The sequence below is a fragment of the Suncus etruscus genome, chromosome 14 (assembly GCF_024139225.1).
Source record: "Suncus etruscus isolate mSunEtr1 chromosome 14, mSunEtr1.pri.cur, whole genome shotgun sequence".
NCBI classification, from domain to species: Eukaryota; Metazoa; Chordata; class Mammalia; order Eulipotyphla; family Soricidae; genus Suncus; species Suncus etruscus.
This window is the reverse complement of record NC_064861.1, coordinates 25,846,286-25,857,370: the sequence shown is the minus strand read 5'-3', so window position 1 is coordinate 25,857,370 and position 11,085 is coordinate 25,846,286.

Here is an 11,085-nt window from a genome sequence, read left to right as displayed (position 1 = left end):
GTTGCACTGCTGAAGGGGGTATTCATTTTTATGACTGAAACTCAACTACAAACAAGTTTGTAATCATGGTGCTTAAATAAAGGTATTATTTAAAAAAAAATGATGTGCCCGTGCTAGCCTAGGACGGACGGTGGTTTGATCTCCCCATGTCCCATAGGGTCCCCCAAGCCAGGAGCAATTTCTGAGCGCATAGGCAGGAGTCACCAGGTGTGCCCCCCCAAAAAAAAAAACAAAGTGTAACAGCACTATCAGGCCTATCACAATTGCCATCATTGCAATAACAACGACGATGATGAAGGAAAGCAGAGGCGAGAATATAAAAATAAATAAAATCTGGGGCTGGAGAGATAGTATGGAGATAGGGCTTTTGCCTTGCATGCAGAAGGACAGTGGTTCAAATTCCGGCATTCCATATGGTCCCTTGAGCCTGCCAGGAGCGATTTCTGAGCGTAGAGCCAGAAGTAATCCCTGAGCGCTGCCAGGTGTGACCCAAAAACAAAAACAAAAATAAAATAAAATCAAATAAATGGGGGCCGGCATAGTGGTGCTAGAGGTAAGGTGCCTGCCTTGCCTGCACTAGCCTAGGACGGACCTAGGTTCGATCCCTCGGCGTCCCATAGGGTCACCCAAGCCAGGCGCGATTTCTGAGCTCATAGCCAGGAGTAACCCCTGAGTATCACTGGGTGTGGCCCAAAAACCAAAATAAATAAGTAAATAAAATAAAAAATTAATAAATAGGGGCCCGGAGAGATAGCACAGCGGCATTAGCCTTGCAAGCAGCCGATCCAGGACCAAAGGTGGTTGGTTCGAATCCCGGTGTCCCATATGGTCCCCCGTGCCTGCCAGGAGCTATTTCTGAGCAGACAGCCAGGAGTAACCCCGAGTGTGGTCCAAAAACCAAAAATAAATAAATAAATAAATAAACAAATAAATAAATAAACAAAATCTCACATATTATATGATCCCATTTATACGAAAGTCTCAAAATGACAAAGTTATAGATATGGTAAATACATTAATAATTGTCAAAGATCTTGGTGGAGGATTTTGATCCTATCTATAAAAAAGTACCACAGAGATATGTTGATAAGAGAAAAATTATTGGTGGGTACACACACTGCATTCTGCAGCTCTGTGCTCAGGGATTATTCCTGGAGGTGCTCAGGAGAACCATGTGTGGTGCCTGGGATCAAACTGGGGTCCGTCACATGCAAACCAAGTGCCTGGTTTCCATAGTTCTTTTTTTATTTTATTTTATTTTAATTTTTGGGTCACACCTGGCAGCACTCAGGGGTTACTCCTGGCTCTATGCTCAGAAATCACTCCTGGCAGGCCCGAGGGACCATATGGGATGTCAGGATTTGAACCATCATCCTTCTGCATACAAGGCAAATGCCTTATCTCCATGCTATCTCTCTGAACCCTCCCATAGTTTTTTTATTAAAATAAAAAGGTCCAACCCAGAGGTATTGGATTTGGAGGGCCTAGCAGCTACTCTTAGAGATGCTCAGTCAGTCAATGCAGGACCTAGTGATTCAATGTTTAAATACAGTAATTCAATACCTGTCTCCAGAATTATACTGCTGATCTAACCTGGCAGTGCCACCCCAGGGTTCCCCAAGGATACCAGGGCTATACACACTTGTCCTCTGGAGACTTCATGCATGCATGTGCTTCATCCTTTGAACTTTCTCCTATAAACCATAAAATCATACTTTATCCTTTGAACTTTCTCCTATAAACCATAAAAATCATACTTTATCTTTTTCTTTTTTCTTTTTCTTTTTCTTCTTTCTTTCTTTCTTTCTTTCTTTCTTTCTTTCTTTCTTTCTTTCTTTTTTTCTTTCTTTCTTTCTTTCTTTCTTTCTTTCTTTCTTTCTTTCTTTCTCTTTTTCTTTCTTTCTTTCTTTCTTTCTTTCTTTCTTTCTTTCTTTCTTTCTTTCTTTCTTTCTTTCTTTGGTTTTTTGGGCCACACCTGTTTGATGCTCAGGGGTTACTCCTGGCTAAGCGCTCAGAAATTGCCCCTGGCTTGGGGGGACCATATGGGATGCCGGGGGATCGAACCGTGATCCTTCCTTGGCTAGTGCTTGTAAAGCAGACACCTTACCTCTAGCACCACCTCACTGGCCCCTATTTTTTTCTTTTGTTTTTTGTTTTTGGGTCACACCCAGCATCACTCAGAAGTCTCTCCTGGCAGGCCCGGGGGACCATATGGAATGCCGAGAGTCAAACTAGGGTCTGTCCTGTGTTGGCCGCATGCAAGGCAAATGCCTTACCACTGTACTATCACTCTGGCCCATCTTTATTTTGGATTTGAACTCTGTGGTGGGATTGGGGGACCATATGGAGTGCCAGGCATTAAATTCGGGTCAGCCATGTGCAGTCAAATGCCCTTCCTACTGTAATATCACTCAGGCCTTTTCTTTACATTGATTTAGATGGTGGTTACAGAAATCTGCAATTGATAAAAGTATGTATATTTACGTTTATCTACATAGTATCAATATCAATTTCCTGATTTCAACATTTTTAACATTATGTAAGTCAACTTTCTTTTTTTGGTTTTTGGGCCACACCCAGCGCTGCTCAGGGGTTACTCCTGGCTGTCTGCTCAGAAATAGCTCCTGGCAGGCATGGGGGACCATATGGGACACTGGGATTCGAACCAACCACCTTTGTTCCTGGATCGGCTGCTTGCAAGGCAAATGCCGCTGTGCTATCTCTCCGGGCCCGTAAGTTAACTTTTGTAGAAAAAATGATGAAAAGCACACACATTTTTGTACTATTTTTACTATTTCATCTGAATCTATAAATATTTAAAAAATAAAGCATGCATTTGTTGTTTTGTTTTGTTTCTTGTTTTTGCTTTTGTTTTGGGGCTACACCGGCAGCGTTCAGGGGTTACTCCTGGCTCTGCACTCAGAAATCACTCATGGCAGACTCGGGGGACCATATGGGATGCCAGGAACTGAACCTGAGTCTATTCTGGATCGATCACATGCAAGGCAAACATCCTACCACTGTGCTATCTATCTGGCCTCTTGTGGTTTTGGTTTTTGTTGTTGTTTGGGGGCATTACCTTGAGATACTCAGGAGTTATTTTTAGGTCTACAGTCAGGAATTACTCCTGGCAGTACAGGAGGGGCCATACGGGATGCCAGGAATCAAACCTGAATTGGCCATGTGCAAGGCAAGTTCCCAAACTAAAGTTTAAGGGGGCCAGAGCGATAGCACAGCAGGTAGGGCATTCAATCCCTGGCATCCTATAAGGTCCCCCAATCTGCGTGCAGAGCCAGGAGTAATCCCTGAGCATCTCCTGGTGTGGCCCCAAAACAAACAAACAAAAAATTTAAGAGAGTATATTTATAGAACTTTGTAAGCAGCATAAGTCCACTTCTATAAAGCATTAAAAATAGTTATTTGTTAGCATCCTCACTGTTCCCTCTTCCTGATGGTGGATCCACCACCTTCTTGGGTGCTCATACAGCATTGCTGGGAGTCAGTCACATTCTGGCTTTTTCACGTACTTTGTAGCACTCCCAGGGGTCTCAAACAACAAAGTGCAAGACCCTGCTGAGCACATAGCAATGGACACTATGGATTAAGCTGTGGCCACATGATTGCGAGGAAGGGGCTTTTAATCCCATATCCCCAGCCCACAGTCAGTATTCATGTTCTTAAAGTGTAATATCTATATTACTATGTCTATATATATATATATATATATATATATATACAATAGTTACATCAAGAAATTAAACAGACATGTTTAAACACATGTATAGGGGTGTATGCTGGAAATTGAATCGGGGTGACTCTCTTGCTAGGAAACTGCCTTACCCCAGATAATATCTCTGATAATATCTCCCTCCAGCCCAATCCCCTTTTATTTAGGTGACTATTCCTGAAAAAGTAGAATGAGGGAAGGCCTCAGTTCTCTAAGCTTCTCTATCATTTGATTCCTTTTTTTGGGGGGATGGCACACCCTGTCATGCTCAGGGGTTACTCCTGGCTCTGCGCTCAGAAATCACTCCTGGCAGGCAGGCTCAGGGGACTATATGGAATGCCGAGAATCGAACTCAGGTCTGTCCTGGGTCGGCCTCATGCAAGGCAAACAACCTACTGCTATGTTACTTCTCCAGCCCCTGATTCATTTATTAAAAAAATATATATATAGGGGCCGGAGTGATAGCACAGTGGTAGGGCATTTGCCTTGCATGCAGCCAATCAGGATTGACCTTGATTTGATCCCTGGCATCCCATATGCTCCCCTGAGTCAGGAGCAATTTCTGAGCACATAGCCAGGAGTAACCCCTAAGTGTTACGGGTGTGGCCCCAAAAAGCAAAAAATATATAGATAGGTAGATATATTAGATAGATAGATAGATAGATAGATAGATAGATAGATAGATAGATAGATAGATAGATAGATAGATGGGGCTGGAGTGTTAAAACAGCACTAGGGGATTTGTCTTGCATGTTTCCAATTTGGGATGAACCAACATCCCACATGGTCCCCAAGCCTGCCAGGAGCTATTTCTTTTTTTGTTTGTTTGTTTTTGGTTTTTGGGTTACACCCAGCACACTCAGGAGTTACTCCTGACTCTGCTCAGAAATCACCCCTGGCAGGCTCTGGGGACCATATGGGATGCCGGGATTCAAGCCATCATTCGTCCTGGGTCGGCTGCGTGCAAGGCAAATGCCCTACTGCTGTATTATCTCTCCAGCCCCCAGAAGCAATTTCTGAACACAGAGCCACGAGTAACCTCTAAGCATCTCCTGTTGTGACTCAAAACCTAAAATTAAAAATAAAAATAATATATTTCTTTTCTTTCTTTCTTTTTCTGAACTGAATTTATAGCCTCTAGACAAATTCTCCCCAGTATGTTTTCTTTCTTTTCTTTTTCCAACAGAACCACAGAACTTGAATCATCTTGTTCTCTCTCATAACTTGAGGGGGGAAAAATAAATGGTACCTGAGCAATCAGTCATATAAACATTGAGTGGAAATAACTAATGATCAGACTTGGGCTGGAGAGATAGCATGGAGGTAGGGCATTTGCCTTGTATGCAGGAAGATGGTGGTTTGAATCCCAGCATCCCATATGGTCCCCAGAGCCTGCCAGGAGCATTTTCTGAGTGTAGAGCCAGGAGTAACCCCTGAGCACTGCTGGGTGTGACCCCCCAAAAAAACCCAAAAAAAAGTAAAATAAAAAATGATCAGATTTAAGCACCAAACCCAAAGTCAACGACACCAGAATCGATACCCAATGTACAGCAAGCTATACACAAAGGAGACCTTTTATACTAGCAGTCCAAGGGACAAAGTGGGGAGATATGGGATGCATGCTGGGAACAGGGGTGGAGGGAGGACAACACTAATGGTGGAAATGGCCCTAATTCTGTCACTATGTACCTTAAATATTACTGTGAAAGATTTATAATCCACTTTGATCACAATAAAAATTATTTTTATAGGGCCCGGAGAGATAGCACAGTGGTGTTTGCCTTGCAAGCAGCCAATCCAGGACCAAAGGTGGTTGGTTCGAATCCCGGTGTCCCATATGGTCCCCCGTGCCTGCCAGGAGCTATTTCTGAGCAGACAGCCAGGAGTAACCCCTGAGCATTGCCGGGTGTGACCCAAAATCAAAAAAAATTTTTTTTATAAAAGCATATCGTATTTACACTCAAACAAAAAATATTAAAGACATTTTCATTGAGATGGAGAGTTGCTTTAAAGCTAGTGAGGCATCTCCATGTGCCAGTGATGGAAAATCTGTGTCACACTACATCCACCACTAGTTTTGTTTTGTTTTATTTTTTGCCACACCCGTTAATATTAAGCTGGGGAGAGGGATGATCAATCTCCCAGCAGTACTTGGGGGACCATGTAGTTTCAGGAATCTATCTGGCCATCACATGCAATGCAAGCTCTCCTGTCTTTTGCTGATCCTATTCTAAAAGATAAAGCTTAACAGGGTGGGCCCCAAACTCTGAGAGGGTCCTTTTTTTCCTGCTCTATTTTGCATTCATCACTTTGGGCATCCTTCTTTCTCCCTTTGGCATGACCTCGCGTGGAGCTTGGATGACTCCAGGGGTTGGCTGGAGAAGGAAGGACGGGGTTCTAAGGTTTAGTCTCCAGCCCCACCTCGCAGGAGGGAGGCAGCGGCCCGGGAGGCGACACCGAGGTCTAAAAAGCAGCTCAGGCTGCAGGGAGGGCCGGTCCGCCCGACCATCTTTCGCACTCGAGGCTGAAAACCAGCCACAAAGCCAGACCCGCCTCTCGGGGACCGCGTGCCAGTTTCCCACTGGCTAACTTTTATTGGAACAAGAGCCATTCCAAAGGAATGCTTCTAGGGCATCGGTAAAAATAGACGTTTAAGAAGTGATAACGTTCACGGTGGAGCTTTGTCGCTAAGTCCCAATTCTTTCCCCCAGAGCAATGCCAGTGTTACAAGGTCGTGAGACCAAAGCAGGGTCAGCTTTCTCCTTTCAGTTAGATCGACTTGAACCAAAAGTTCTTTTTCCGAATGTAAATTAGAGAGAAGTCAGCAGTATCAGGATCTGGCTGGGCACAGTATGCCAGAAGCCTCTGAAATGTTCTGGCTTCATTTTCTTCCCGCAGAAGCCTGAGAAGACCACAGAAATGCTCTCCCGAGGAGGAAAGAGCTCAGCAGGATTCAGGGAATGTTTTGCTTTGCTACTTCTTTTTTGTTGTCTTTACTAACAAGAGCAAACCAGGCTCATTATTTTTTAATGTAATTATGTAGAAGTATGTAAAACAAAAGGCGAAAGATTCGTCCCTAAAATTTAAGGAGGCAAAACTGTGGTAGTCTAGATCTTTTTCTAAGTACATCTAACTGTGTCCATAGACAACCAACCAGAATTTAATGAAGATTAAATAAAATATATCGAGGTAGAATTTAGAAACGTAAGTCTTTTTTTTTTTTTTTTTTTTTTTTTGGTTTTTTGGCCACACCCGTTTGATGCTCAGGGGTTACTCCTGGCTAGGCTCTCAGAAATCGCCCCTGGCTTGGGGGGATCATATGGGACGCCGGGGGATCGAACCGAGGTCCGTCCTACGCTAGCGCTTGCAAGGTAGACACCTTACCTCTAGCGCCACCTTCCCGGCCCCAAAAACGTAAGTCTTACGTATATAATTTTGCAATTTCTGAGGAGTAACCAACCCCTGAGCTTCACTGGGTGTGGCCCAAAAGCAAACAAACAAAATTGGGGACTGGGGGCCAGAGGAATAACTCAGAAGGTAGAATATTTATTTGCTTTGCAAGCGGCCAACCAAGTTTGTGTCTTACATATATATCTTTGTGAATTTATATATCGATATGTTTATTTATATATTAATGAAATTTTGGAGTTTTGAGGGGGATCACAGCCAGTAGTGCTCAGGACTTACTTTTGGCTCTGTGCACAAGGGTCATTCCTTGGGTCAGCAATGTATAAGGCAAGGGCCTTATCTCCTGAACTCACTATCTGGTCTGATCATTGGTGTTGTTGTTATTGTTGAAGTTGTTGATAGAATTGTGTTTTGGGCCACACCCGATGACCACTCAAGTGTGGCACAAAAAAACAACAACAAAAACAAACCAGATAACTAAAACTAAAGCAAGTGCCCTGCCTGCTGTACTATCTCTCTGGCCTCTATTTTTTTCATTTTTTAAAGTGCCAGAGATGGAGTTAGGGCCTAAGACATACAAGGTAAGAACTCTGCTACTGAGCAACATTCCCAACTCCTTTTATTTTATTTATATTCAATTATATTGTGATGATTCTTCTATAGGAGAACATGTCCATTTATCTCATTCTTTTTATGATAGTTTACTATTTTATAGTATTAGTAACAGTGACGGTGGATCTGTACAGAGTAGTTAGTTAACTCTAGTTAACCTTTCTGAGTTAATAAATAGATTTGTTGCTATTGCCTGCAATTAGATTTAATCTCTAGGTGCCAGAAACAAGTCATCAGATTTTGTTTTTTGGTTTGGGAGCCACACCCAGCATTCTTAGGCCTTACTCTTGGCTCTGCACTCAGGGCAGGGCTCTACATTTTATTTTTTTATTAAAAAAATCATGAGACTGGGGCTGGAGAGACAGTACAGTGAGTAGGACCTTTGTCTTGCAAGTAGCTGACCCAAACTCAATCCCTGCCATCCCATGAGATTCCCCAACCACTGTCAGGAGTGATTCCTGAGTGGAAAGTTAAGAGTTATCTCTGAGCATTGCCGGGTGTAAGCCCCAAAACAGAAAAATTTGGGGGAGAGGGAAAGTTTAGGGTGTAAGTAGCCCAGAAACAAAAATTGAGGGCTGGGGCCGGCGAAGTGGCGCTAGAGGTAAGCCTTACAAGCGCTAGCCAAGGAAAGATTGCGACCACGTTTCGATCCCCCAGCGTCCCATATGGTCCCCTCAAGGCAGGAGCAATTTCTGAGCGCTTAGCCAGGAGTAACCCCTGAGCATCATATGGCCCGAAAATCCAAAAAAAAAAAAAAAAAAAAATTGGAGGCTGAGGGTGGGGGTGATAGCACAGGGGTAGGGCATTTGCTTTGCATGTGGCTGACCCGGACGGACCTGGGTTCGATCCCCAGTGTCCCATCTGGTCCTCTAAGCCAGGAGCGATTTCTGAGGAGTAAACCCTGAACTTCACTGGGTGTGGCCCAAAAACAAACAAACAAACAAACAAACAAATATTGGGGCTGGGGGCCAGAGGAATAACTCAGAAGGTAGAATATTTGCCTTGCAAGTGGCCAACCAAGTTTGATCCACACAGTCAGCCTGGGTTCAATCTCCAGCATCCCATATGGTCCCTCAAGCCTGCCAGGAGTAATTTCTGAGTACAGAGCCAGGAGCACTGCCAGTGTTACAAACAAAACAAATAAACAAACAAAAATTTGAGGGGTCTTCATTTGGTGGTCTTCAGGGGACAACGAGGTAATGGGGGACACTCATATACAAGCCCTTTACATTCTTTCCAGTCCCTTAGGTTTGAAAACTTTCATTTATCTCTTTAATTTTCTCCCCCTTCCCTTTCTTACTATGGTTGAGCTCACGGGGGGAAGGGGTATGGTGTCACACACAAATCTAACTATGATGTGAGTATAGTTTTACAGTTATGCTGCTCACTGTGAATCACATATCAGGTGTCAGTGCTCAGATACTTGCATTTGGTTACACTCCTTTGATTGTGGTGCTTGCACACGTGTTCCCTGGAGCCAAACATGTTTTTTGGAGAAGGTACTCCTGGTGATGCTCAGGATCTACTCCTGAGCACATCTCAGGCTAGGTGCTTGGGAGACATGTGCTATTGGTATTGAACCAGAGACCCCTGTATACACAGCAAGCACACCAGCCATTGAGCTGTCTCTCAGGCCCCACAGGCCTTGTTATAGGCCCCTTTAGTTGTGGTTTTCTCAACCACACACACTCACACACTCACACACACCTGGTTGTAGTGTGGGCAGAAATCACTTGCACTGTCAGAGATCACAGACAGTGGGACTTCCTAGCCTGCACTCAGCAGATATAGCAGTAATAGGTACTGACCTGATGGCCATAAGCTACAAAGCTCAAAGCCATTGTGCTTTCTAGCACTGCAGGGTCTAGGCAGCATCACACCTTCAGGCCGTAGCATGAATTACCCATTGTGGTTGGCTGAGTATTTCTTGGAATGGTTCACAAGCTCTCTGAGCACAAGTTGGAGGGCCCCAAAATAACCACTCAAACAACAGCCAAAAAATTATATTAAATAGATTCAGTAACATTCAATAAAACAAAAATCTGAGGGCTGAAGAAATAAATAGTACAGTAGGTAAGGCACTTGCCTTGCATGTGCCTGACTCAAGTTTGATAGCTAGTACCACTATGGTCCTCTGAATACCACCAGGAATAAACCCTAAGCATAGCTGGGTGTGCCCCTTCACAAAAACTTTCAGATAACAGGCATGTTATCTGCATTCTATATATATATATATATATATATATATATCATCTATACTGCAAAGTGTTTATACTTATTGGGAATACAAATTAAGTTATATTGCCTGTCTTTTTCTTTTTTCTTTTTTTTGTTTTTGTTTTGGAGCCACACTATAGATGGGTAAATTCTTTATTTAAGCAGCAGATTTAATAAGAGTCACAATTCAAACATTACTTCTTGGGCGGAGCGATACACAGTGGGTAGGGTGTCTGCCTGTACTAGGCCAACTTGGAATTGACCCGGGTTAGATCCCCAGCAACTCATGTGATCCCCCAAGCCTGCCAGGAGTAACCCCTGAGTGCCACCAAGTGTGGCCCAAAAACCAAAATTTTTTTAAAAAAAGTACTTATCGGGGCCAGATAGTACAGTAGGTAGGGCACACAACTGACCCAGGTTTTATTCCTGGCATCCCGTAGGCCTGCCAGGAGTAACTCCTGAGTGCTGCTGAGTATGGCTCAAAAACAAAACAATAAAATTATTCCTTTCCTTTTGAATAACACCCAATAATAATGAACAGCAAATTAGGTGGGCTTAGCTCTCCATTCAAGTGTTCCATCATTTTCCCACTTTTTCTTGAGAATTCAGAGGAAGGGTAGGAGACTGTCTTTAGATTAAATGCACAGGCTGTTTGTTTTTCAGTCTTGAAAGCCCCCAAGACTGTTGCCACATGGAGTGTGGGCTGAGGCTGCAGGAAGAGATCCAGTCTTTGCCGATGTATTTTCCTCCCAACCACAAGGTCCACAGGAAAGAAGCAGTGATTAAGATCTCTGAAAAGCCGAAATAGGATACTTAGCCAGTGTCAGAGAACCTATTGACATTTTTTTTTTCAGGGGAGTTAGTGTCTTATAACCTTACTTTTCTCAGAAAAGTCATCAGAGTGACCAGAGTGATAGTACAGTGGGGAGTGTTTGCTTGCATGCTGCTAACCCGAGTTCGAACCCCTGAGTCTTTATTAATTTATTAAATTTATTATTTTAATATTATATTATATTTATTAATTTATTAAATAATTTATTTATTATTAACTTCTGAACACAGAGCCAGGAGTAACCATTGAACCCCAGTGGGTATGGCCCAAGAAAACAAAACAAAACAAA